General features: G+C 43.2%; 1 long non-coding RNA gene across 1 annotated transcript; it reads left to right on the top strand.

Moving 5' to 3' along the window:
* Positions 1 to 20,878: 20,878 nt before the first annotated feature.
* On the top strand, positions 20,879 to 24,069 carry LOC138680628 (uncharacterized). Its single transcript, XR_011321697.1, has 2 exons — positions 20,879 to 21,660; positions 22,473 to 24,069. It is a non-coding gene; the product is annotated as an uncharacterized lncRNA (long non-coding RNA).
* The last annotated feature ends 3,086 nt before the right edge of the window (positions 24,070 to 27,155 follow it).

Below are 27,155 nucleotides of genomic sequence, written 5' to 3'. Positions count from 1 at the left end.
AAAAAGTACAGCCAAGAAGCAACGAAGAGTGGTGGTGGTGGGAGACTCACTACTGAGAGGCACAGAAGCAGCCATCTGCAGACCGGACATAACTGCAAGAGAAGTATGCTGCCTTCCAGGTGCGATGATCAAGGATGTGACCGATAGGATACCAAAGCTCTTCAGCTCCAAGGACGTCCACCCATTTCTTCTGATACATGTTGGCACCAATGACACGGCAAGGAAGGACCTACCGACAATCTGCAAGGACTTTGAAGAGTTGGGGAAGAAAGTAAAGGAACTGGATGCACAGGTAGTTTTTTCTTCTATCCTTCCAGTAGACGGGCATGGCACCAGGAGATGGAACAGGATCCTTGATGCAAACAACTGGCTAAGACGATGGTGCAGACAACAAGGATTTGGATTCCTGGACCACGGTGTGAATTACTGGTATGATGGACTCCTCGCCAGAGACGGACTACACCTCAACAAACCTGGGAAACACACATTCGCCAGAAGACTCGCTACACTCATCAGGAGGGCGTTAAACTAGAAGAAGAGGGGACGGGAAGAAAAACATTAGACTCGAACAAAGACGACCCAGGAAAACATACTCAGAAGGGAGGTAAGAACATTTCTAAAACAATCCACAGTGAGGAGATTGGAACAAAACAAAATCCTCTGAACTGCATGCTCGCAAACGCCAGAAGCCTGACAAACAAGATGGAAGAACTAGAAGCAGAAATATCTACAGGTAACTTTGACATAGTGGGAATAACCGAGACATGGTTAGATGAAAGCTATGACTGGGCAGTTAACTTACAGGGTTACAGTCTGTTTAGAAAGGATCGTAAAAATCGGAGAGGAGGAGGGGTTTGTCTCTATGTAAAGTCTTGTCTAAAGTCCACTTTAAGGGAGGATATTAGCGAAGGGAATGAGGATGTCGAGTCCATATGGGTTGAAATTCATGGAGGGAAAAATGGTAACAAAATTCTCATTGGGGTCTGTTACAAACCCCCAAATATAACAGAAAGCATGGAAAGTCTACTTCTAAAGCAGATAGATGAAGCTGCAACCCATAATGAGGTCCTGGTTATGGGGGACTTTAACTACCCGGATATTAACTGGGAAACAGAAACCTGTGAAACCCATAAAGGCAACAGGTTTCTGCTAATAACCAAGAAAAATTATCTTTCACAATTGGTGCAGAATCCAACCAGAGGAGCAGCACTTTTAGACCTAATACTATCTAATAGACCTGACAGAATAACAAATCTGCAGGTGGTTGGGCATTTAGGAAATAGCGACCACAATATTGTGCAGTTTCACCTGTCTTTCACTAGGGGGACTTGTCAGGGAGTCACAAAAACATTGAACTTTAGGAAGGCAAAGTTTGAACAGCTTAGAGATGCCCTTAATCTGGTAGACTGGGACAATATCCTCAGAAATGAGAATACAGATAATAAATGGGAAATGTTTAAGAACATCCTAAATAGGCAGTGTAAGCGGTTTATACCTTGTGGGAATAAAAGGACTAGAAATAGGAAAAACCCAATGTGGCTAAACAAAGAAGTAAGACAGGCAATTAACAGTAAAAAGAAAGCATTTGCACTACTAAAGCAGGATGGCACCATTGAAGCTCTAAAAAACTATAGGGAGAAAAATACTTTATCTAAAAAACTAATTAAAGCTGCCAAAAAGGAAACAGAGAAGCACATTGCTAAGGAGAGTAAAACTAATCCCAAACTGTTCTTCAACTATATCAATAGTAAAAGAATAAAAACTGAAAATGTAGGCCCCTTAAAAAATAGTGAGGAAAGAATGGTTGTAGATGACGAGGAAAAAGCTAACATATTAAACACCTTCTTCTCCACGGTATTCACGGTGGAAAATGAAATGCTAGGTGAAATCCCAAGAAACAATGAAAACCCTATATTAAGGGTCACCAATCTAACGCAAGAAGAGGTGCGAAACCGGCTAAATAAGATTAAAATAGATAAATCTCCGGGTCCGGATGGCATACACCCACGAGTACTAAGAGAACTAAGTAATGTAATAGATAAACCATTATTTCTTATTTTTAGTGACTCTATAGCGACAGGGTCTGTTCCGCAGGACTGGCGCATAGCAAATGTGGTGCCAATATTCAAAAAGGGCTCTAAAAGTGAACCTGGAAATTATAGGCCAGCAAGTCTAACCTCTATTGTTGGTAAAATATTTGAAGGGTTTCTGAGGGATGTTATTCTGGATTATCTCAATGAGAATAACTGTTTAACTCCATATCAGCATGGGTTTATGAGAAATCGCTCCTGTCAAACCAATCTAATCAGTTTTTATGAAGAGGTAAGCTATAAGCTGGACCACGGTGAGTCATTGGACGTGGTATATCTCGATTTTTCCAAAGCGTTTGATACTGTGCCGCACAAGAGGTTGGTACACAAAATGAGAATGCTTGGTCTGGGGGAAAATGTGTGTAAATGGGTTAGTAACTGGCTTAGTGATAGAAAGCAGAGGGTGGTTATAAATGGTATAGTCTCTAACTGGGTCGCTGTGACCAGTGGGGTACCGCAGGGGTCAGTATTGGGACCTGTTCTCTTCAACATATTCATTAATGATCTGGTAGAAGGTTTACACAGTAAAATATCGATATTTGCAGATGATACAAAACTATGTAAAGCAGTTAATACAAGAGAAGATAGTATTCTGCTACAGATGGATCTGGATAAGTTGGAAACTTGGGCTGAAAGGTGGCAGATGAGGTTTAACAATGATAAATGTAAGGTTATACACATGGGAAGAGGGAATCAATATCACCATTACACACTGAACGGGAAACCACTGGGTAAATCTGACAGGGAGAAGGACTTGGGGATCCTAGTTAATGATAAACTTACCTGGAGCAGCCAGTGCCAGGCAGCAGCTGCCAAGGCAAACAGGATCATGGGGTGCATTAAAAGAGGTCTGGATACACATGATGAGAGCATTATACTGCCTCTGTACAAATCCCTAGTTAGACCGCACATGGAGTACTGTGTCCAGTTTTGGTCACCGGTGCTCAGGAAGGATATAATGGAACTAGAGAGAGTACAAAGGAGGGCAACAAAATTAATAAAGGGGATGGGAGAACTACAATACCCAGATAGATTAGCGAAATTAGGATTATTTAGTCTAGAAAAAAGACGACTGAGGGGCGATCTAATAACCATGTATAAGTATATAAGGGGACAATACAAATATCTCGCTGAGGATCTGTTTATACCAAGGAAGGTGACGGGCACAAGGGGGCATTCTTTGCGTCTGGAGGAGAGAAGGTTTTTCCACCAACATAGAAGAGGATTCTTTACTGTTAGGGCAGTGAGAATCTGGAATTGCTTGCCTGAGGAGGTGGTGATGGCGAACTCAGTCGAGGGGTTCAAGAGAGGCCTGGATGTCTTCCTGGAGCAGAACAATATTGTATCATACAATTATTAGGTTCTGTAGAAGGACGTAGATCTGGGTATTTATTATAATGGAATATAGGCTGAACTGGATGGACAAATGTCTTTTTTCGGCCTTACTAACTATGTTACTATGTTACTATGATATACTCATGCCTTTATTCATCTGTGATGCTTTGGCTCCCTCTAGCGGTCAGAGTTATGTTGGCAGTTCAATCTTGTTTTTGTATTATCCATGTCTGATTCTCCTCCTCCTTTGCAATGCATTATGGTAGCTCAGCCTCCATTTCCCTCCATTTTTCCTTTCACTTTCTTCAGTTTGCCTTCAAGGAAAGACGCTTCACTTCATCCCCCTTGCGATTGCATTGCCGGTATGTCTTTATGCTTCCTATAGATATTCCTGCTCTATATTAGCTTAGTTTAACCAGTTGTACTCCCAGTTTAGTCACTAGCTTTCTAAATGTTATGCATAATGTATATCATGTGTATTATGTATCTGTTCTATGCCATGCACTGATTCTATGTATATCATTGTTCACAGTTTCATCGCATCAATATACCACTACGTTTAATAAAGCACAGACTCAACCACAGTCTCCTTATTGGACCCCGGTATAGCGGTTTAGCTGACTGTATAGCTACGTATGAACCTGCCTCAGCTAGTGAGGACAGAACAGTGAAACGGCAGCCATCCAACTAGTGGGATTCAAGTCACCGGCTACTCAGAGACTAAATACAGCTACAGCAATCTCTGCACAGCCAAGCACTTTCCCAAGACACCATGTCTCACAAATCGCATAGGACAAGATCTGTTACTTCCGTCTCCTCAAAGACAACATCCATCAGCAGCGCTGTCGCCATTGTCCGCGCAAATGCTGAAGCTGCCAAAATACGAGCGAGCTTTGCTGACCAAGAGATGCAACTTAAATTAGAAAAAGCACGCATAGATGAAGAGAGAGCCGATCAAGAGAGAAGGTCGCGCTTAGAGAGAGCCGATCAAAAGAGAAGGTCGCAGTTAGAGAAGGCACGTGTGGATGCCGCCTTAGAAAGCCTAGCAGCAAAAAGGGAAGCTGCCGCAGCCCTCGCCGAAGCAGAATCGCTAGAAGCCGCGCAAAATCCCAAGCTGCATAGCCAAAGCAGTACGTCGAGTCTGGAGTTTCCACTGCAAGACTCACCACAACGCACATCTCAGTATGTTAATGACCTTCCTGATCCAAACTATAACCCTGAACCAGTACCAAAACCAGAATACGACACCTCCAGCGAAGTGAGCGAGAGTCGTCACGAGGCTCAGGACAGAAACAAACTCGAAAATGTGAGGCAAAACAACTCTGCTAATGACTACCTTGCCCCTCATCAGGTAACCAACGTGGATCACTGTTAGCCGGAGTATTACCACAGCAGCGCGTGTTACTTCATATAAGCAGCAGAATCCAACGTAAGGCAAACTGTGTTTAATATATGCAGCTTGAACTGGAACAAAATAAGAAAGCTTTGACAGTAACTACCGATATAATCTAGTCCATGTAACACATGTCTCTCTGTGAAGGAAACAGCAGCAGAATGATGCAATCAGTGAGAGTCCTCTGACCTTTTTGTACAAACTTTAACAATCACAGCATAGCTGACAAATGAACACTCATAGACATTCAATGCAGACTACAACAGGAATGGAGTTGTTGCATTTAAACTTATTCCAACACCCCCACTCAACAACTGCTTATCCTGTTAGTCCCATTGCAGTTCTGAATTCTTCAAACTTGGCTCTTGACAATGGCTTTGTCAAAACATCTGCTAACATCTTGTCAGATTCACAGTAAACGAACTTTAGAACTTCACGCTCTACTAAGTCACGCAAGTGATGATGTTTAACATCAATGTGCTTTGTTCTTGCACTTATCCTTTCACTGCTGGCGAGCTTGATACATCCTTGGTTGTCCTCATAGATAACAGTTGGTTCAGCTAGTGGTTTGCCGAATTCTTCCAAAAGTTGCTTCAACCAAATTAACTCTTGACTTGCATGAGCAGCTGATGTATATTCTGCTTCTGTAGAAGACAATGCAACTGACACTTGTTTTCTACTGGACCATGAGATTGAAGTGTGTCCTAACTTGAACAAGTAACCACTTGTTGATCTTCGATCACTTGAGTCTCCAGCCCAATCTGCATCTACATATCCTCTGAGAATTAGATCTCCTGATGCAGAAATCTTTAGACTTAACTCTTGGGTTGCCTTAAGATACTGAAGAAGTCTCTTAATTGCATTCCAATCTCTTTGGCGTGGCTTGCTTACACGTCGGCAGAGAATTCCCACTGTGGCTGAGATATCTGGACGGGTTGTGGTTGCTATGTATAGAAGTGCCCCCACTGCTTGTCTGTAACTGTCATTTGTGGGTAGCAGATCTTCTTCTCCTTCCAATTTTAGGTAAGATGGATCCATTGGAGTTGATATGCCTTTGGCTTCTGACATTCCAAACTGGTTTAGAACTGTGGAGATTTTAGAATTTTGATTAAGAAGAAAACTTCCATCTTCCTCTCTCTGGATTTGGATTCCCAAATAGTATGTCACATCTCCAAGGTCCTTGGTCTCGAAATGCTTGTTCAGAATTTGACCTAGTTTTGAAATTTCTCTCTCTTCTTGATGCGCTATTATTACATCATCCACATATAGAATAACATACATCCAATCTTGTGATACACCTTTTGTATACAAACATGGATCCGCTTGAGACCTTTTAAATCCTTCGTCGATTAACACTTTGTTCATCTTAGTGTTCCATGCTCTTGCTGATTGCTTAAGGCCGTAGAGAGATTTTTGCATTCTGCAAACAAGGTTCTCTTTACCCCTTTTAACATAGCCTTCTGGTTGAGTCATGTACAGCTCTTCTTCAATGTCTCCATGTAGAAAGGCTGTTTTGATGTCAAAATGTCTTACTTTCATCTGCTGAACAGCAGCTATGGATAATAAAGTTCTGAATGTAGTTTGCTTGGCAACTGGAGCAAAAGTAGCATCATAATCTTCACCATATTTTTGTGAATATCCTTTTGCGACCAATCTTGCTTTAAAACGGTGAACATTACCTTCGGAGTCATATTTGTTCTTAAAGACCCACTTACATCCAATTGCTTTCTTGCCTTGAGGTAGCTCTGTGAGCTCCCATGTTTTGAGCTTATGAAGGGATTCCATTTCTTCATCAGCAGCTTTTATCCATTTTTGCTTCTTATGAATAGGCAGTTTTTGCATTTCCTGCCATGACTGTGGCTCTTCTTCTGGAATTGATCTGACCATATAAGAAAGGCGTTTAGCTGGAATTCCTTTATTTGATCTTCCTGATCTTCTGATCTCCTGAGGTTGGCTTGGTTCTTCTGTTTCTTTTTCAGTACTTTCAGAGCATATCCAGACTTCAGTATTTTCTTTGAGATTCTCTTCAATGTCTGGAATCACTGACTGAAATTCTTGTTCCTTAGGTTGAATTATTTGCGTAACCTCATGAAATTTGAGCGATACTGAGTTTTCATCAATCACTACATCTCTGCTGATTGTTACTGTGTTGGTCTGTGGGTGCAGGATTCTGTATCCTTTCTGAGTTTCACTGTACCCCACAAGAACTCCTTCCTTTGCATGAGATTCCCACTTAGAACGTTTTTCTTTGGGAACATGCACAAAAGTTTTGCTTCCGAATATCCTGAGATGCTTCAGGTTGGGCTTCTCACAGTTCCATAGCTCATATGGAGTTTTACTTGTAGCTTTACTTGGCAGTCGATTTTGAAGATAGGTAGCAGTCATGATGGCTTCTCCCCAATATGTTGTAGGTAGGTTTCCATCAAATAGCATACTTCTTCCACTTTCACAAAGAGTTCGGTTCTTTCTCTCTGCTGTGCCATTCTGCTCTGGGTTGTATGGAACGGTTGTCTGGAACACGATTCCATTCTTTTTCAGGATGGTTTGCACTTTACCACTTGTATATTCAGTTCCATTATCTGCTCGCAGTACCTTTGGTATTCTTCCAAATTTGTTAAGAACTGCAGCAAGATATTCTTCAAGTTTCTGTGGAACTTCATCTTTACTTTGAAGTAGGTAAGTAACAGTATATCTGGAATAATCATCAATGAATGTGAGAAAATATCTCTTCTTGCTGGGAGTAAGAACACTCATTGGACCACACACATCTGTATGTATCAAATCCAGTATCTGTGCAGATTTAGTAGTGCTTACTTTAGGAAACGATTTTCTGGACATTTTCCCTTTTAGGCAACTTGTGCACTTCATTGTTTGATTACACTGGTTGATTGCAATACCATTTGCAAGTTGAGCTAGTTTCTTTACTGCTTCTGGATCTCTGTGGCCTAGGCGTCTGTGCCACACATGAATACAGTCCTTATGAAAATCTTGTCTAGCACTGTAAACAGTTTCATTGCATTTCAGCTGATAAAGTTCATCTTTGATTTTTCCTTCGGCAAGGGTATGACCCTTCTTTGAAATGATGCATCTGTCATCCTTAAATGTAACTATATTTCCCTGTTGTGCAAGCTTCTTTACAGATAAAAGGTTACTTTCAAGTTTGGGAACATACAGCACGTCTTTAACTGGGATTTTTCTGACTTGTGCTGAGGATTGAACTTGACAATGGAGATAACCATCTCCTATTCCTTCTGATGTCATATAGTGACCATTAGCTAAAATTACCTTTTCAGACTTGCTTTCATCTAGATTAATGAAGAAATCTTTATCACGTGTCATGTGAGCAGTCGCTCCAGAGTCAATACACCAAACATGGTTTGCATATGGGCTTGTGCTGACCCCAAATGCAGTCGCAATACATGCATCTTCCTTCTTTACAGCTGTTTTAACCTTTTGATGACTGTCCTGCTTTTTAAACTGATTCATTCTTGCTTTCCACACTCTGCAGTCTGCTTTAAGGTGACCAGGCTTTTTACAGACAAAACATTCACGAGTTTCCTTTAAATGACTCTGAGCTTTAGAAAAGTACTGTGTCTTTAATGCTGCTTCTGCTTTGCATATATTATTGCTAATAGTCTCTGACTTTCTCTTGTATTCATCTGCAAGTTTCCCTTTCACATATTCTAGTGTGAGTTCATCATCTGGTCTGGCATCTAATGCAGTCACAAGCGTGTCATAACTTTCTGGAAGACCACTTAATAGTAATGCAGCAACATGAAAATCTTTAATTTCTTCACCAATACCCCTTAGGCGCTCCACAATCTCTAGGGTGTTTCTGATATAGTCCTGCATATGCTGGCCATCACTTAATTTAGACTGATACAGCTTTCTCATAAGATATAGCTTATTGCTGAGATTTGACCTTTCATGCACTTTCTGTAATTCTTCCCACATTTTCTTTGCAGTATCACATTTGCATACATGTACAATCTGGTTATCATCTATGCTGAGGGAAATAGTGCTTTGTGCTTTCTGATCAGTCTCTAGCCAATCACCCGGTACTGGGTCAGGCACAGGCTGTTCAATACATTTCCATGTACCCTCTCTTATAAGTAACATCTTTACCTTGAATTTCCAGGAGCTGTAATTGTGATTTGTGAGACTTGGCACTGTGTACTTCACTGCATTCCTTTCTGTAGACATTCTTGTCTCTTGTACCTTTTTTTTTTTTTGTTACTGGCCCTTTAAGCTGCGCTGTCCGGTGCTCTGTACACTGCGGTACCTTTGCGTTCCGGTGTCCTTGTATTCCGGGGGTTCCTCTGTGCTGTCTGCGCTTGGCTCGCTGCTTATTCCGGTGACTGGGCTTTTTACCATTTACTTTCCGGTGGCTGGGCCCATAACCTGTTAGCCGGAGTATTACCACAGCAGCGCGTGTTACTTCATATAAGCAGCAGAATCCAACGTAAGGCAAACTGTGTTTAATATATGCAGCTTGAACTGGAACAAAATAAGAAAGCTTTGACAGTAACTACCGATATAATCTAGTCCATGTAACACATGTCTCTCTGTGAAGGAAACAGCAGCAGAATGATGCAATCAGTGAGAGTCCTCTGACCTTTTTGTACAAACTTTAACAATCACAGCATAGCTGACAAATGAACACTCATAGACATTCAATGCAGACTACAACAGGAATGGAGTTGTTGCATTTAAACTTATTCCAACAATCACCCTGCTGACGCACCGTACATCAGGCCGAAGCAATACGACACCGGCTGGCGCCACCATGAGGACACTAACAGGTATGAACGCACCTCACATCACTATCAGGGCGACCCATCACCAGTATACTCTGCTGACAACCGGTTCACGACAGAATTTGCCAAGTTCTTCACACGACGTGAACTGGTTGCCAAGGGACTCATGAAATTCACTAACCGAGCTGAAGGTTACAGAGCTTGGAAAGCTTCCTTCCAAAATGTCATTAGAGACTTGGGGCTACAACACAGGGAAGAGATAGACCTGTTAGTCAAATACCTGGGAGAAGAGTCAGTCAAACACTCAGTAAGGATCAGAGACATTAATATAAACCGCCCTGAGACTGGCCTCAAAGAGATCTGGAAAAGGCTGGATGAGTGTTACGGCTCAGCAGAAGTAATAGAAAGAGCCTTGTTCAAAAGAATCGATGACTTTCCTAAAATATCTAACAAAGGTCTCCAGAAACTTAGAGAGCTAAGCGACTTGCTAAAGGAAGTCCAAGTTGCCAAATACGAGGACGACCTACAGGGACTTGCATTTCTCAACACAGCCAGAGGTGTTAACCCTATAGTCCAGAAGTTGCCCTACAATCTACAGGAGAGGTGGCTCACACATGGTTCCACGTACAAATACAAACACAGCGTTCGATTCCCTCCCTTCTCCGTTTTTGTAGACTTCATACACCAACAAGCAAGAATTAGAAACGATCCCAGCTTTGACTTTGCAATACCATATGCCACACCATCACCACCTGCAAATCCACGCAGAACATCTGTGGAAGTACACAAGACTTATGTTTCTTCTCCAGGTTCTAATTACAGGTCTGCTGGCTGCTCCCAATCAGAGACAAAGGTGCAGGACCCTGACAAGCAGTGCCCACTTCATCAGAAGCCTCATCCTCTCCTGAAATGCAGAGCCTTCAGAGGAAAATCTATGCCAGATCGCAGAAGCTTCCTGAAAGAAAACGGTATCTGCTACAAGTGCTGCTCGTCCACAGCTCATCTCATCAAGGATTGCAAGGTCAGTGTAAAATGCACAGAATGTGGCACCACAGATCATAACACCGCTCTACACCCTGGCCCAGCTCCATGGAGTACACAAAACACGCCAGCTGACAGTAAGCATGGCGGGGAGGAAAGGAACACTGATACAGCTACGCCAGAGATCACTTCACAATGCACCGAGGTCTGCAAAGGGACAATAGACAGTAGGTCCTGTTCAAAAATATGCCTCGTCAAAGTATACCCGAAGGGCCATAGAGACCAAGCTGTAAGACTGTATGCTATCTTAGATGACCAAAGTAATCGATCCTTGGCTAGATCAACGTTCTTTGACCTATTCAACATCAAAGGGCCAAGCACTCCCTACTCCTTAAAGACGTGTGCAGGTACTGTGACAACAGCAGGCAGGAAAGCTACTGACTACCAGATCGAGTCTTTAGACGGACAATTCTGCCTACCACTACCTACGATCATCGAATGTAACCAGATCCCAGACAACAGATCTGAAATCCCTACACCAGATGTAGCAATCCATCACGCTCACTTAAAACAAATAGCACACCTCATACCAGAACTCGACCATCAGGCCCAGATAATTCAGCTGTTGGGGAGAGATATCCTGCAGGTTCATAAAGTGAGACGTCATATCAATGGACTTCACAATGCTCCCTATGCCCAAAGGCTAGACCTAGGATGGGTCATAATTGGCAACGTATGCTTGGGACGCATGCACGCCCCATCTTCTGTGACAAGCATGCTGACAAATACATTGGAGAAAGGACGTCCATCTCTGTTTCAACCTTGTAACAATGAGTTCCATGTCAGGGAACTGCCACACAGCATCCAACTGCCCAACCATCTAATAGACTTTACTCATGACAGCAATATAGTGTCGGGAAGCTATGAGGAGCAGTTAGGGTGCACAGTCTTCCAGAGAACTAAGCAGGACAACCAAGTGGCAATGTCGGTAGAGGACAAGTTGTTCTTAGAGGTAATGGACAAGGGACTCGTTAAAGATGAGACCAACAGCTGGGTCGCACCTCTTCCCTTCAAAACCCACAGACCACGTCTACCGAACAACAGAAATCAGGCATTACAACGTTTCTCCTCTCTCATTCGTAATCTGCAAAAGAAAACAGAGATGAAAGATCACTTTTTCTCCTTCATGTCAAAGATTTTTGAAAACCATCACGCAGAACTAGCTCCCACTCTCAAAGACTCTGAAGAATGCTGGTTCCTACCCATGTTCGGAGTATACCACCCTAAGAAACCAGGCCAGATCAGAGTCGTGTTTGATTCCAGTGCTAAATTTAATGATGTCTCCCTGAATGACGTTCTACTGACAGGACCAGACCTCAATAACAAACTACTGTGTGTACTTATGCGCTTCCGTAAGGATTCCATTGCCTTCGTCGCTGACATCCAGCAAATGTTCCATTGTTTCCTTGTGAGAGAGAGAGACAGGAACTTCCTAAGATTCTTCTGGTACAGAGACAATGATCCTACTAAAGAAGTCACGGAATATCGCATGAGAGTGCACATCTTTGGCAACAGTCCTTCCCCTGCAGTCGCCATTTACGGACTCAAAAGGTCGGCTCAGGAAGGAGAAGCAGAATACGGAGCAGATGTCAGACAATTCATAGAAAAGGACTTTTATGTCGACGACTGTCTAAAAACCATGCCTTCAAATGAGACTGCCATCAGTCTTCTCAGGAGAGCTCAGGACATGCTTGCCTGCTCGAACCTTAGGCTTCATAAAATAGCCTCAAACAGCCAAGAATTCATGGAAGCGTTCCCTTCTCAGGACCTATGTAATGGTCTCAGAGACCTGGACCTGGGGTCAGACCCCGCACCAATGCAACGCAGCCTCGGGCTTCTCTGGAATCTACAATCAGACACTTTCACCTTTCAGGTCAGCCAGGAAGAAAGGCCTTTCACACGTAGAGGCGTCCTGTCTACCATCAACAGTCTGTACGATCCCTTGGGTTTCGCAGCTCCTGTTACTATACAAGGCAAGGCCCTACTAAGAGACTTAACTAGGGAAACATCTGACTGGGATGCACCTCTGCCACCTGATAAGAGGATCCAGTGGGAAGAGTGGAAGAACTCATTAGCGGCACTCTCCAACTTGCATATGCCAAGACCATACACCCCTGTGCCATCTACTGAGATACAGAGCCAAAGACTGTACGTATTTGCAGATGCTTCTGTCAAAGCAATTGCCGCTGTTGCCTACCTCAAAACTGTAGACTCCAAATGTCAGTGCCACATTGGTTTCGTCATGGGAAAGGCCAAACTCGCACCACAACCAGAGCACACTATACCCAGGTTAGAGCTTTGTGCCGCAGTCTTAGCCGTTGAGTTAGCGGAGTTCATCGCATCCGAAATGGATATCGACCTGACACAAGCCAAGTTCTACTCAGACAGCAAAGTAGTCCTGGGATATATCCACAACGAAACCAGGCGATTCTACGTTTATGTCAATAACAGAGTGCTACGAATCAGGAGATCAGTTCACCCACAGCAGTGGCATTACATACCCACAGACCAGAATCCCGCAGATCATGCAACTAGAGCAGTTGACGCAAGTCGACTAGGAAGCACAACGTGGCTCTCTGGACCAAAACTATTGTACATTGAGGAATGTTTTCCAGACACCTTCGAACTTGTAGGAGAGGACTCAGATGCTGAAATCCGCCCTCAGGTGTCTACACTACATACAATGACCTCTGTTATCCAGCTTGGATCTTGCAGGTTCAACAAATTCTCAAGTTGGAAGTCACTTACTCGAGCCATTACCTGCCTGACACATATAGCTCGCTCATTCATGGCTACCAGAACTTGTGGCACAGAAAAATGTAAAGGTTGGCATCTTTGTAAAAATACCTACGTTACCTCCGACTTAGAGTTCTCTAGAAATCACATCATCCTCACTGTTCAAAGAGAAACCTACTTTGCAGAAATCCAATGTCTTACTAACAAAGCTCCAATACCAGCGAGCAGCGTATTGAGAAAACTCGACCCATTCATCGACAACAGCGGCCTACTGAGAGTAGGAGGCCGACTCAAAGAAGCTGAGATGGAGTTTGTGGAGAAATTCCCTCTTATACTTTCCGGAAAATGTCATGTTGCCTACCTAATCGTACAACATTACCACAATCTGGTCAAGCACCAAGGAAGACTATTTACAGAAGGAGCAGCGAGGCTCACCCACGAAAGTCTCATCACCTTCATGGCTGAAGCTGCAGCTATAATTAACGCAAGACCCCTGGTTCCAGTTCCTAACGACCCTGAGGAGCCTTTGTTATTGACTCCAGCTACTTTACTTACCCAGAAAACAGGACTGTCCAGTGCCCCTCCGGGAGGATTCGACGCGAAGGACCTCTACAAGCGCCAATGGAGACAGGTACAAAGTCTTGCAAATACTTTCTGGGACAGGTGGCGCAAACAATATTTGTCTACCCTGCAGCCACGGACGAAGTGGCAATCTACTAAACCTAATCTGAACATAGGTGACCTTGTTCTTGTGAAAGACTGTCAGATTCACCGGAACCAGTAGCCACTTGGTCTAGTTACCGCAACGTTCCCGAGCAAGGACGGCAACGTCCGCAAAGTTGAGCTAAGGATGACCAAAGGGAATGAACCTAAGACATTTTCCAGACCGGTATCTGAACTGGTCCTATTGTTGCCTTCGGAAGAAAGGAGTAGTGACATCCGTTGATGCCAGACGGGGAGTGTTCTGTCTCCGCCATCTAATATTGTTACCCTGATTATTTGCTTGCATAATTGCAGTTTCCTCAGTATACAGTATTGATATACTCATGCCTTTATTCATCTGTGATGCTTTGGCTCCCTCTAGCGGTCAGAGTTATGTTGGCAGTTCAATCTTGTTTTTGTATTATCCATGTCTGATTCTCCTCCTCCTTTGCAATGCATTATGGTAGCTCAGCCTCCATTTCCCTCCATTTTTCCTTTCACTTTCTTCAGTTTGCCTTCAAGGAAAGAAGCTTCACTTCATCCCCCTTGCGATTGCATTGCCGGTATGTCTTTATGCTTCCTATAGATATTCCTGCTCTATATTAGCTTAGTTTAACCAGTTGTACTCCCAGTTTAGTCACTAGCTTTCTAAATGTTATGCATAATGTATATCATGTGTATTATGTATCTGTTCTATGCCATGCACTGATTCTATGTATATCATTGTTCACAGTTTCATCGCATCAATATACCACTACGTTTAATAAAGCACAGACTCAACCACAGTCTCCTTATTGGACCCCGGTATAGCGGTTTAGCTGACTGTATAGCTACGTATGAGCCTGCCTCAGCTAGTGAGGACAGAACAGCCCCGAAGCATGATGAAACCTCCACCAAATTTTACTGTGGGTAGCAAGTGTTTTTCTTGAAATGCTGTGTTTTTAGCCGCCATGCATAACGCCTTTTTGTTTGACCAAACAACTCAATCTTGGTTTCATCAGTCCACAGGACCTTCTTCCAAAAAGAAATTGGCTTCTTCAAATGTGCTTTTGCATACCTCAGCCGACTCTGTTTGTGGCGTGCTTACAGAAACGGCTTCTTTCGCATCACTCTCCCATACAGCTTCTCCTTGTGCAAAGTGCGTTGTATAGTTGACCGATGCACAGTTGACCATCTGCAGCAAGTTGATGCTGCAGCTCTCTGGAGGTGGTCTGAGGATTGTCCTTGACTGGTCTCACCATTCTTCTTCTCTGCCTTTCTGATGTTTTTCTTGGCCTGCCACTTCGGCCTTAACAAGAACTGTACCTGTGTTCTTCCATTTCCTTACTATGTTCCTCACAGTGGAAATTGACAGGTTAAATCTCTGAGACAGCTTTTTGTATCCTTCCCCTGAACAACTATGTTGAATAATCTTTGTTTTCAGATCATTAGACAGTTGTTTTGAGGAGCCCATGATGCCACTCTTCAGAGGAGATTCAAACAGGAGAACAACTTGCAAGTGGCCACTTTAAGTAGCTTTTCTCATGATTGCATACACCGGACTATGAAGTTCAAAGCTCAATAAGGTTAGAAAACCAAAAAAAGTGCTTTAGTAAGTCGTAAGTCAGTAAAAAGAGAGTAGGAGTATTTAAAACAAGAAAATGATAAGGGTGCCCATACTTATGCACTTGTCAAATTTTGTTTGAATGCAGATTGCACATTTTCTGTTAGTACAGTAAACCTCATTTCAAGGCAGAAACATTACTGTGTCCAACAGTTATTAGATATATGAAACTGAAATAGCTGTTGCAAAAAAACAATTTTTATAAAACATTAAGCTTAAGATTAATAGGGGTGCCCAAACTTTTTCATATAACTGTATACATATATATCTACTATATAATTGTCTAATGGTCACTTCCGTCTTTCTGTCTTTCCTTCTTCTGTCACGGATATTCATTGGTCGTGGCCTCTGTTTGTCATGGAAATCCAAGTCGCGGCAAAACAGCCACGACCAATCAGCGACGGGCACAGTCCGGAAGAAAATGGCTGCTCCTTACTCCACAGAGTCAGTGCCCAGCGCCCGCATACTCCCCTCCAGTCACCGCTCACACAGGGTTAATGCCGGCGGTAACGGACCGCGTTATGCCACGGGTAACGCATTCCGTAACCGCTGCTATTAAACCTGTGTGACCAACTTTTTTACTATTGATGCTGCCTATGCGGCATCAATAGTAAAAAAATGTAATGTTAAAAATAATTAAAAAAAACCCTGCTATTCTCACCCTCCATAGTCCGCCGAGCCGCACGCGCCTGCCGCCTTCTTTCGTTTCCGGCCGATGCATTGCGAAATTACCCAGAAGACTGGGTAATTTTGCAATGCATCCTAGGAACGGAAGATGGCGGCAGCCGCGTGTATCGCCGGAGCTTCGCTGGATCCCAGGGGTGAGTATATAACTATTTTTTATTTTAATTATTTTTTTAACAGGGATATGGTGACCACACTGCTGTATACTACGTGGGCTGTGTTAGATACCGTGTGGCTGCTATATACTACATAGGCAGTGTTATATACTATGTGGGCTGTGCGACATACTCTGTGGGCTGTGCTATATACTGCGTGGGCTGTGTTATATACTACGTGGCTGCTATATACTGCGTGGGCAGTGTTATATACTACGCGGCTGCTATATACTGCGTGGGCTGTCCTATATATTACGTGGCCAGTGTTATATACTGCGTGGCCTGTGTTATATACTACATCGCCTGTGTTATATACTGCATGGCTGCTATATACTGCGTGGGCTGTGTTATATAGTACGTGGCTGTGTTATATACTGCGTGGCCACTATTATATATTGCGTGGCTTGTATTAACGCATCGGGTATTCTACAATATGTATGTATATAGCAGCCACATAGTATATAGCACAGGCCACGTAGTATTTGTCTGCTATATACTACATGGCTCCTATATACTACGTGGCCTGTGCCATATACTACGTGGCTGCTATATACATACATAAATACATATTCTAGAATACCAGATGCGTTAGAATCGGGCCACCATCTAGTATATATATATATATATATATATATATATATATATATATATAGTACAGACCAAAAGTTTGGACACACCTTCTGATTTAAAGATTTTTTTGTATTTTCATGACTATGAAAATTATACATTCACACTGAAGGCATCAAAACTATGAATTAACACATGTGGAATTATATACTTAACAAAAAAGTGTGAAACAACTGAAATTATGTCTTGTATTCTAGGTTCTTCAAAGTAGCCACCTTTTGCTTTGATGACTGCTTTGCACACTCTTGACATTTTCTTGATGAGCTTCAAGAGGTAGTCACTGGGAATGGTTTTCACTTCACGGGTGTGTCCTGTCAGATTTAATAAGGGATTTCTTGCCTTATAAATGGTGTTGGGACCTTCAGTTGTGTTGTGCAGAAGACTGGTGGATACACAGCTGATAGTCCTACTGAATAGACTGTTAGAATTTGTATTATGGCAAGAAAAAAGCAGCTAAGTAAAGAAAAACGAGTGGCCATCATTACTTTAAGAAATGAAGGTCAGTCAGTCCGAAAAATTGGGAAAACTTTGAAAGTGTCCCCAAGTGCAGTGGAAATAACCATCAAGTGCTACAAAGAAACTGGCTCACATGAGGACCGCCCCAGGAAAGGAAGACCAAGAGTCACCTCTGCTTCTGAGAATAGTTTATCCGAGTCACCAGCCTCAGAAATCGCAGATTAACAGCAGCTCAGATTAGAGACCAGGTCAATGCCGCACAGAGTTCTAGCAGCAGACACATCTCTACAACAACTGTTAATAGGAGACTTTGTGCAGCAGGCTTTCATGGTAAAATAGCTGCTAGGAAACCACTGCTAAGGGCAGGAAACAAGCAGAAGAGACTTGTTTGGGCTAAAGAACACATTCCTGGTTCCCACCGTGAAGCATGGAGGAGGAGGTGTGATAGTGTGGGGGTGCTTTGCTGGTGACACTGTTGGGGATTTATTCAAAATTGAAGGCATACTGAACCAGCATGGCTACCACAGCATCTTGCAGCGGCATGCTATTCCATCTGAAAGAAAGAAAAAGGGAATATCCAAAATTTTGGATATTTTACTTACACTGGATGGACGTGCTGGATATTCCCTTTTTCTTTCTTCCACTTCAGTTGAAATCACCAGCAGGTACGGCACCCACCAGCTACATTCATTTGCAACGGTTTACAGATGCATGTCTCGGCGTGTCAAGCTCCTAACCTTCCCTCTCCCCCCTCCTCTTTTCTTGAATGCTATTCCATCTCTTTTGCGTTTAGTTGGACCATCATTTATTTTTCAACAGGACAATGATCCCAAACACACCTCCAGCCTGTGTAAGGGCTATTTGACCAAGAAGGAGAGTGATGGGGTGCTACGCCATATGACCTAGCCTCCACAGTCACCAGACCTGAACCCAATCGAGATAGTTTGGGGTGAGCTGGACCATGGAGTGAAGGCAAAAGGGCTAATAAGTGCTAAGCATCTTTGGGAACTCCTTCAAGATTGTTGGAAGACCATTCCCGGTGACTACCTCTTGAAGCTCATCAAGAGAATGCCAAGAGTGTGAGTCAGTTGTTTCACACTTTTTTGTTAAGTATATAATTCCACATGTGTTAATTCATAATTTTGATGCCATCAGTGTGAATGTACAATTTTCATAGTCATGAAAATACAGAAAAATCTTTAAATGAGAAGGTGTGTCCAAACTTTTGGTCTGTACTGTATATATATATATATATATATATATACTAGATTGTGGCCCGATTCTAACGCATCGGGTATTCTAGAATATGCATGTCCCTGTAATATATGGACAATGATGATTCCAGAATTCGCGGCAGACTGTGCCCGTCGCTGATTAGTTGAGGCAACCTTTATGACATCATCGTCACCATGGCAACCATTATGACATCTATGTCGATACTGTGCCCGTCGCTGATTGGTCGAGGCGAATTCACGGCAGACTGTGCCCGTCGCTGATTGGTCGAGGCAACCTTTATGACATCTTCGTCGCCATGCTGTGCCCGTCGCTGATTGGTCGAGGCCTGGCGGCCTCGACCAATCAGAGACGCGGGATTTCCAGGACAGACAGACAGACAGAAAAACCCTTAGACAATTATATAGATATATATATATATATATATATATATGATTCCTGGAAGTAATATTGGTGCTTGGCATGAAGATGAGGGTTCTTTAACCCGTTAGTGACCAGGCCAATTTTTCAAATGTGACTTTATGTAGTAGTAACTCTGGAACTCTTCAACATTTCCCATTGGTTTAGAGACTGTTTTTTCGTGGTACATTATACTTTATGACAATGTTAAATTTAGTTTGATATACATATATTTGTGTTGATGTATAAAAATATCAGAAATTTTACTCAAATTGAAAAAGATGCAATTTTCAAACTTTGAATGATTATCCTTATAAGCCAATGACAAATCTACTATATAATTGTCTAAGGGTCACTTCCGTCTGTCTGTCCTTCTGTCACGGTTATTCATTCGCTGATTGGTCTCGCCAGCTGCCTGTCATGGCTGCCGCGACCAATCAGCGACGGGCACAGTCCGGAAGAAAATGGCTGCTCCTTATTCCCCACAGTCAGTGTCCCCGGCGATCCGCTCCATACTCCCCTCTGTCAGTGTCCCCGGGGCTCCGCTCCATACTCCCCGCAGTGTCCCCGGCGCTCCGCTCCATGCTTCCCGCAGTCACTGTCCCCGACGCCCGCTCCATACTCCCCTCTGGTCACCGCTAACACAGGGTTAATGCCGGCAGTAACAGACCGCGTTATGCCGTGGGTAACGCACTCCGTTACCACCACTATTAACCCTGTGTGTCCCCAACCTTTTACTATTGATGCTGCCTATGCGGCATCAATAGTAAAAAAAGTAATGTTAAAAATAGTAAAAAACCTGCTATAATCACCCTCCGTTGTCCGCTCGCGCCTGCCGCCATCTTCCTTTCCCATCGATGCTTTGCGAAATTACCCAGAAGACCTAGCGGTCTTGTGAGACCGCTAAGTCATCTAGGTAATGTCGCAATGCATCCTGGGAACGGAAGATGGCTCTCCTCCTTTGTCATCAAAGACCTCGCCCTATCCTGGATCTCCTCATACCTTGCCAACTGCACATTCAGCGTCTCCCACTCCCACACCACCTCCTCATCCCACCCTCTCTGTTGGAGTCCCCCAAGGCTCTGTTCTAGGACCCCTACTCTTCTCAATCTATACACTCAGCTTGGAACAACTCATAAAGTCCCATGGATTCCAGTACCACCTTTATGCTGATGACACTCAGATCTACCTTTCTGGCCCAGACGTCACCTCCCTGCTGTCCAGAATCCCGGAGTGTCTATCAGCCATATCCTCCTCCTTCTCCTCTCGCTTCCTCAAACTCAATGTGGACAAATCTGAACTCATCATCTTTCCTCCATCACATAGATCTTCCTTACCTGACCTATCTATCGCATTAAAGGACATAACGCTTTTTCCCGTACCGGAAGTCCGCTGCCTCGGAGTAACCCTCGACTCTGCCCTGTCCTTCAAACCGCACATCCAATCTCTTTCCACCTCCTGTCACCTCCAGCTCAAAAATATCTCCAGAATCCGTCCTTTCCTCAACCTTCAATCTACTAAAATTCTTGTGCATGCCCTCATCATCTACTGCCTTGACTACTGCAACATCCTTTTCTGTGGCCTCCCTGCTAACACCCTTGCACCTCTCCAGTCCATCCTCAACTCTGCTGCCCGACTAATTAATCTCTCTCCTCACTACTCCTCCGCTTCCCCCCTCTGCAGATCTCTTCACAGGCTCCCAGTCCCTCAGCGTATCTAGTTCAAATTACTAATACTGACCTACAAAGCCAAAAAAAAAAAAAACAACACCGACATTGATGACCACTTCTGCAGACTCCTACCATCTTTGTTGGAGTTCGCGCTAAGCCACAACTTTTTCATCTTTAAAGAGGCACTCTACCTACAGCTCCAGGGTACAGCCATGGGGGCGGCCTTTGCGCCGTCCTATGCATGTCTGTTCCTGGGGCTGTGGGAGAGAAGAGTCTTCATCACAGACGCCACCCCACTCTCATCTAATATCCTTATGTGGGTTAGATATATAGATGATGTGTTCGCAATATGGCAAGGCACGGAAAAAGACCTTCTAATGTTTATTGAGGAACTTAATGTTAATGATTCTAACATTAAACTTACCTGCCATTACAGCCAGGATAGTGTGGACTTCTTGGACGTACGCATCTGCAGGGGTGAGGACGGTTTTCTCCAGAGCGACCTGTATAGAAAGGACACGTCAGTCAACAGTTTGCTACATTCCACCTCAGCTCATCCGAGGCACCTGAAGAATAGTATCCCCTACGGACAATTCCTTAGGGCAAAACGAATATGCTCGGAGGAGGCATCCTATCAAAAACAAGCGGAGGATATATCTCATCGCTTTTTTGATCGTGGCTATTCAACAAGGACAATCAGACGGTGCAGGAGGAGGGCCTCACGTACTGACAGAGCTAATCTTCTCAAGACCCAAAAGGAACCTCAAGCGTCCAATCAGGTAAGATTTATAGCAACTTTCTCCAACAACTCAAAAAAGGTCAAGGAAACACTTGCCAAATATTGGCCCATCATTAAACAGGACTCGGTATTAACAAATTGCCTCACTAACACACCATCAGTCACATATCGGAGGAACAAAAATCTGAGAGATCTCCTCACCCATAGCTATTATAAAGGGCCTGATTCCAAATGTGCCTTCGGCTCTAAAGGCCCAAGATGGGGTTTTTTCCCATGTCGGGATTGTACAGCATGTAAAAATTTGGAACGCTGTTTTACGTGTCACTCAAGCGATGGATCTAAAGAATTTCGGATCACTCAGCACATAACCTGCTCTACAGACCACGTAATATATTATGCGACATGTCCCTGTGGCCTCATTTATGTAGGCCTTACATCACGCCAGCTGCGCGTCAGAATTAGAGAGCATATTCGGGACATCAAGGCAGCACTGAAGGCATCAGCTGATGAATTCCTAAAGCCAATCCCAAGGCACTTTAAGGAGAAACACGACTGCAATAGCAGTCTACTACGAGTACGTGGGATTGATTGTGTCCTAATGGATAGGCGAGGTGGAGACATGAAAAAACGGCTTGCCCAATTGGAAACCCAATGGATAGTTCGCATTGATTGCATTCGCCCTAAGGGGCTTAATGAGGTGTTAAGTTTTGTCCCATTCTTATAGTTTCGTTTTCTATGGTTTCTGTATGAACAATTATCTGGTCCATAGAAAACTTTTATGTGTCTAATGTTTGAGTTTTTAACAGTTGAGTTGGTTTCGTATCACTAACTTTCTTCTTTTTATTTTTACAGAACCTTTTCTCGTCCTCTAACTCCCTCTTTTTATGATCTCAGGAAGTGTAGACAGAATCTTCTATCAAATAAAGTCAAGAATTTCTGAATGTTTATATATGTATACATACCTCTGGTTGCTTATGCATTGTTTTCTTTTTTATGTTAGGTGTCTCTGCAGATTGTGGTATCTAATTTTGACCATACAGATATATTTGGGTGTATCCTTACTTTATTTCTCATAATCTCTCTGTGCCCTTGATGTAGGTAGATCTTTACTGTTCTTCCTATTTAGATACACTTTTATGTGTATAGATTGGTCTAACGGATATTATTATGTGTTATTACCCCTTTTATATCTTTCTATTTCTGTATTTAATGCACTATATTGGGAATACGCTATATCCGTATGGCCCTCTATGTATACCTTAGTGTTGTGCGTTCACTCACTAGTTTTATTTTATTTTATTTTACTACAAATTATATAATGGTTTTTTGTTAGGTACGGGGTACCCCCCTGCCTTCATCATTCTCACTGCTGTCTTTGTAAATATAAATATTCATATTTATCACTGTATTGCATCAGTGTTTTATTACATTGGTGCTGCTACTCTTCACATCCTTTTTAATATATACTTAATATGTCCATTTGGATAACTGCACCTTTTCACCTTTTTATTTATATCACCACAGCGGCATATGACTCCTTCACGGGCACTTTCCCTCACTCCCTTCCCTGCCTCACCATCGGCATAGTCCAGACAGGTATGTCATACGCATCTTTTTGTTTGTTATGCTGTGTTCCTCACTTCCTGCTTCTCTCTGTGCGGCGTGCGCTTCTCGGGGCCGGCACGCCATGGTTGCCGTGGATACGCGTCCTCTCTGCGTCGCACGGCTGGCCCCTCCCACTGATGCGTCAGTGCGGGGCGCGGCCGTGTGACGTTGGACGCCGACTCCGCCGCCTCCTGACATGTCCGCGCCCTGGCAAGCGCCGATATTGCCGCCACGAGTCTCCCTACCCTCTTGTATATAAGGACCCCCACCCCACCTTTTATTAGCGCACCCCCCGAAGAAGCCACATTGCGAAACGCGCGTCGGGGCCTCTTGTCCACGCACGGCAGCAGCTGCAGCAGGTTGGTACATGGTCATCTAGTATACCGGTTACTTATGTTACATATATCCCCTCCAGCCATTTGGCAGGTATAGGGCTTGGCACTGTTTCTATTTACTTCTCTATCATAGGGGATTCATTCTGACTAATTCCTCAGTATATCTCTGTACCACCTTGCTGTCTGCTGTATTATTTAGCTTGGAGTCCTTTTTCTTCCCCCCGGCATAGTTACTTATTTGTTATTATTTACACCATATATATTTTTTGAGTCTTTAACTGGTGTTTGATATCCGTAGCTAGATTTATCATGCATGGGAGTTGATTTTCTTATGCATATGTACAATTTGCTTACTCAGTACTTTTGATTTGCTCCATTATTTTTAACCATACCCGTGCGTGGTACTAGGTTTACCCCTCTCTTCTCTATTGCATCATTTTTTGTACTTTTTTAACATTTTTGTGTAATTTTTTAGAAACTTGTCTCTTAATAAAATTGTTACTTTTATAGCTCTGGTGTCCATTATCTTTTTGGGTATTATTATATGTAATATGGCGGAGCATATACGCTATTTGCTCTCTGTATAGGTTTACTGACCTACAAAGCCATCCATAACCTGTCTCCATATATCTCTGAACTAATCTCCCGATATCTTCCCTCACGTAATCTCCGGTCCTCCCAAGACCTCCTTCTCTCCTCCACACTTATTCGCTCCTCACCCAACCGCCTCCAAGACTTCTCCCGAATATCCCCCATCCTCTGGAATTCTTTGCCCCAACACGTCCGACTATCAACCACATTCGGATCCTTCAAACGGAACCGGAAGACCCACCTCTTCAGGAAAGCCTAGAGCCTGCACTGACCCTGCTGCCTCCTCACCACTACTAAAGCTACCGCCTCACCAACATCGGAGTTCCTGCAACCCTCAACCTATTGTCTCCATCCCCACCATCCTGTAGAATGTAAGCCCGCAAGGGCAGGGCCCTCGCCGCTCTGTGTCAGTCTGTAATTGTTAGTTTGCTTACTGTAAGTGATATCTGTAATTTGTATGTAACCCCTTCTCATGTACAGCACCATGGAATCAATGGTGCTATATAAATAAATAATAATAATATGTATGGTCAGTAGTGATATCTGAGCATGCTCGGGTCTTATCCATGTATCTCCGGTGTGCTCACATAATATGTTTGAGTCCTCGCGGCTGCATGATTCGCGGCTGTTAGCTGAAACAGATGTGGGGTTTGCCTAACAAACAGGCAGTGCAATGCATACTCGCTCATCACTAATGGTCAGCATTAGGAGTCCTGCAGCTAAGCAGAGAGGCTGCTTTGCAATCACCCTTGATGTCAGGGAATAAAAGGTGGTGACATGTGTATAGGGGAAGCTCAACAGATCACAACATGCCTTAACCTTTGCTCATCTGGGAGAATGGTGGTGGTTATAAACATTCATGCTTAGCGGATCCAATGTGTCCATATGACCTGTAGGTTATGTGTATGGTCTAAATAACACACTTTTCACCAGCTCTAAGGAAAACTCCCAGGGTGAAAACGTGTAGTAACACCATGCCTGTTGCATTTGGATATCTCTAGGATTGATCTCGGGAAGTGTTCTCACACAGAGTCATTCTGATCATCCCCATTACAGTAGCTCTCCCCCACTGACTTGGATTAGTTTACACATAAGTTTACCCTTCCAAATTGTATTAAATCCATATGTATAACCAAGACATGTCAGATGTGAGTAAAATCTATTTATCTTGCTATAGATAACTACCTTGAGTTATTTATATGAGAAGGACTCAAGGTGATTTACAAGGTATGAAACGACTTCAGATAAGCATATTTTGATGGAAACTGAAACATTTTTTTTGCATGCAGTTCCTAAGATTTTACCAAAAAATGGATGTTTTTCCATCAAATGCACAAAATCTATACTTAGGTTAAGCTTGAAAATTACATGACTGATGGATTTTTTTAAAATTAAGAATATACTAACGTGCGTTTTTCATGATATTGTTTGTTATGCAAATACCAAATGCAAGCATGGGAAGATAGTCATAAACCATACAAGAATTTTTTTACACTTCCTCAATTTTCCCACTTTAACGATTTAATTCAACGTCCAAAGTACGGCAGCAGTTTACTTTACTGTGGTATACTGTTTCCATAAGGCTGTGTGCACACAGTGCGTTTTTCAACAATGTTCTTTTTATTTGGGGGGATTTTTTAACAATTTATGGGAAGGGGATTATAGTTATAGACAATAAGGTGAATAATAAAACATAACGTATCCCAAACATGAATAAAACATAACGTAGTGATGTAAATCTTGTTCTATTAAGCAAGTAAAGGTACCGTCACACTTAACGACGCTGCAGCGATACCGACAACGATCCGGATCGCTGCAGCGTCGCTGTTTGGTCGCTGGAGAGCTGTCACACAGACAGCTCTCCAGCGACCAACGATCCCGAGGTCCCCGGTAACCAGGGTAAACATCGGGTAACTAAGCGCAGGGCCGCGCTTAGTAACCCGATGTTTACCCTGGTTACCATCCTAAAAGTAAAAAAAAACAAACACTACATACTTACCTACCGCTGTCTGTCCTCCAGCTCTGTGCTCTGCACTCCTCCTGTACTGGCTGTGAGCACAGCGGCCGGAAAGCAGAGCGGTGACGTGACCGCTCTGCTTTCCGGCTGACCGACGCTCACAGACAGTACAGGAGGAGTGCAGAGCAAAGCGCTGGAGGACAGACAGCGGTAGGTAAGTATGTAGTGTTTGTTTTTTTTTACTTTTAGGATGGTAACCAGGGTAAACATCGGGTTACTAAGCGCTGCCCTGCGCTTAGTTACCCGATGTTTACCCTGGTTACCAGTGAAGACATCGCTGAATCGGTGTCACACACGCCGATTCAGCGATGTCTGCGGGGAGTCCAGCGACCAAATAAAGTTCTGGACTTTCTTCCCCGACCAGCGACAGCACAGCAGGGGCCTGATCGCTGCTGCCTGTCACACTGGACGATATCGCTAGCGAGGACGCTGCAACGTCACGGATCGCTAGCGATATCGTCTAGTGTGACGGTACCTTTAGTAAGAAGATATATTCAAAGAAGAATCAACAGAGGAAAAAAAGGTTAATGCAAGAGGAAAAGAATGTGGAAGGAAAAGTTAGGAAAGGTAAAGGGGAAGGAAAGAAAAGGGCATAGGAGAAGGTTGGATCAGATATATGTGGATAGTATGGACGGGAAAAGATCGTCTTTATTGAATCAATATTTATAATAAAACAATTTTAAATTTGCTTCGTAAAATATGTAATTGTACTCGTACTTCTTGGCAAATAATAAAGCTTTTAACCTAAAAGGGGGCATTCTGACTTGAGGAAAGAAATAGGTTCCAAGATGACCATGTGGAATAGTATTTTTTTAAAGAATTGTTTCTTATAGCGTAAGAATGTTCAAAAGAATTATGGGTAGATATTATTTTCATAATTTCTGAAATGGAGGGAACATCTATTGATTTCCACTTAGATGCTATAAGTATTTCTGTTACAGCAAATAGATGATTTGTGAGATATTTTAATTGTGGGGGGAAGTCGAT

Source organism: Ranitomeya imitator, chromosome 5, assembly GCF_032444005.1.
Source record: "Ranitomeya imitator isolate aRanImi1 chromosome 5, aRanImi1.pri, whole genome shotgun sequence".
Taxonomy (NCBI): domain Eukaryota; kingdom Metazoa; phylum Chordata; class Amphibia; order Anura; family Dendrobatidae; genus Ranitomeya; species Ranitomeya imitator.
The sequence above is the reverse complement of the archived record's forward strand: the minus strand, read 5'-3'. Positions and strand labels throughout refer to the sequence as shown.